This window comes from Rhamphochromis sp. 'chilingali' (assembly GCF_963969265.1).
Source record: "Rhamphochromis sp. 'chilingali' genome assembly, chromosome: 16".
Taxonomy (NCBI): Eukaryota; Metazoa; Chordata; class Actinopteri; order Cichliformes; family Cichlidae; genus Rhamphochromis; species Rhamphochromis sp. 'chilingali'.
In genome coordinates this window covers 12470015-12472572 of record NC_137943.1, presented here as the reverse complement: position 1 = coordinate 12472572, position 2558 = coordinate 12470015, and positions in this window count along the sequence as shown.

The following is a 2558-nucleotide window of genomic DNA, read 5'->3' as shown; positions in this document are numbered from 1 at the left end:
TTCCCAGTTAAAAGGTGTTTGTTTTCTCTGTTGAGTGCTGGATATGATTCTTCCTTCTCATCTTCTTCTTCTTTTTCCTGCAGCGCCCTTTAGGGGTCACTGAACATCTGACTACACCTCACCCTCTTCTTAGTATCCTCCTCTGTCACACCAAACCCTCTGCATTTCCTCCACATGACCTTGCAAACCGCCTCTTTAGCTCTTGCTGTGATCCTTTTGTCTCAAATGACTCCTAAACTCGTCTCCACCCTGCCTGCACACTCTTCTTCATTTCTCTTTGGCACTGTCCATCACTTTGAATTGTTGACGCCAGGAATTTAAACTCATCCACCTCTACTGTACTTTTTTAATCTTTTCAACCTTTCTACTTTGCTCAATCACAAACTTGTCCTATAAGGATTCATTACAAATTCGAAAATGGAAGTGGGCAATTTGCATTTTACTGAAGAAAAAATCATGTTTTTTTTCTTGATGAAAAAAAATTATATTTTTTTCATCAAGTTTATTAAATAGGGGCCTGCAAATATTCCTAAGGCAATATACTGAATGGACACATATTAGCTCAATCCTATTCTTTTTCTTAAATGACCATAGAAATGCATTTCTTATCTCTGGACAGCACTTTTTATAAGCAGTCATGAAAAAAATCTTATTTTAAAATGTTTTGTCGCTCCTCTGGTGTTTCTGTCACTTTTGTGAAACTGCAGACTGGCATCAAAATGAAAAAATTATTTTCTATTTTTCAAGCAAAAACAATCTTTAATTTAACAAAATTTCATACACTGGGTCTCAGCTTCTTCTTTTTTTGACAGTTAATCGTATCAAATTTACTTGCGCCTCTTTGGCTCAACTGCTTTATCTGAATGGGGTGAAGCTTTACGCAACTCATTTGCTACAAGAGCAGGAAAAACTATTTGAATTAGGAAGAAAAGGCAGTCGCTTCCTTTTATTTCCTATTTGCATAGGTTAGGAACAGTTTTCTGGACGAGCTGATTTGCATCACTGAGAGGTCAAAGCAGGGTAGGTGCCAGCTCCAGCTGGATAACGGCAGCAGTCTTGAATTCTGAGCTATTCAGATACTACATTTACAACTCTGATTCACTAAAAAAAAAAAAACAACAACAACAACAGCACAAAAAATCAAACATAAACTAGTTTTCTGCACCAAATATTCTGATAATATTCTAAAAACTTTCTCCATCTTTTTTTCTGAGAGACACAGCCTCTCTGGGCTGCTCTGCACATAACCAGTTAGGTTATACACCAGTTATTTTCACCATGTGGTCTTGTCTTTTATTTCTGCAAATATGCAGGTACTTGCTGGCTGAGATGGAACAGTGGGGCAGAATTACATAGATAGTTAATTTGGGTGCAGTTAGAGCCATTCCCAGAATCTTTCAGGCTAGCTTGTCCTGCAGCATTGTCTGTTAAGCAGCTGTAAAGGATTTTATTACACATTTTTACATCATACAATTTTATGCTTTCTATACAAGACAGCAGGCATGTTCTAATTCAGAACAAAAGTATGGGGGTTTTCCCACTTCAGGAAGCGTAAGCACTCCCCACTGAGATGGTGTGAAAACATGTTAATCCTGTCAGGGTGATACAAAAGAAAGCTCAGTCAACCACGGCATTTACAATTTCAAAAAAGGAGACACTAAACTAAACAGATGATACAGTCTGAATATAACTTTTGAGTTACTATCTACTGAAAAAAGTGGCAATTTTCTAACATTAGAAAGGAACTCACTTGAGTTTAAATAAGGTGAGGCCATGTCCTGTTTCTCTGAGTTGCTGTTGTTGAATTGAGGAACATTATTTTAAAACTTTTTTTAACCTATTCAGCTTTTGTTTGCTGCTATTTCAACTTGTGAAATAGACGGCTGACACTAAAAAAAATTTTCAGCACTTCATATGATGTCTTTGCTGTATTGTCGTTGACTATAGGATTTAAATTGCAGAGAAAAACATTAAAATGTTTCACTAGAAATACCTCTGATCATCAGATGTTGCAACTGGCCCTGTCCTTGCTGTCCAGAGGTCAGTGTGGAACTTTCTCCACTGTTCTGTACTGTAATGCACTCTTGTACACTGTTCACCAGGTTACAGTATAGTTTTCTGTCGTAATAAATGTGTATTTATTCGTAGTATTTATGTATTAGTGCTTTTATTAGCATTTATTGTATGTTTAGCATGTTTGTGGATACTGCAGAAATCTGTCTACCTGCATTTGAAGAGCTGGACCCCTTTAACAAAACTTTCTATAACCTACTGAATGAATAGCCTACCTTTTTCTATATTATCTTGAGCTGAAACTTTAAAGAATAAAAACTGTAATATGAACATCTTAGCAACATGTGTTAAAAAATAAAATACAATGATATCCATCGTTTATAGGTAAAAAGTGAACTATTCCCTTGACCGATACTGTCAAGTCAAATCTTATGGTTACAGAAAGACGGTTTTTGCGGTCTTATGACGTGACTCAGAGTGGCTTTATGATTGGCTAAGCGTCTCCCATGCGTGTTGTGGTAAACAAAATCCGAGGAGCGTGTACA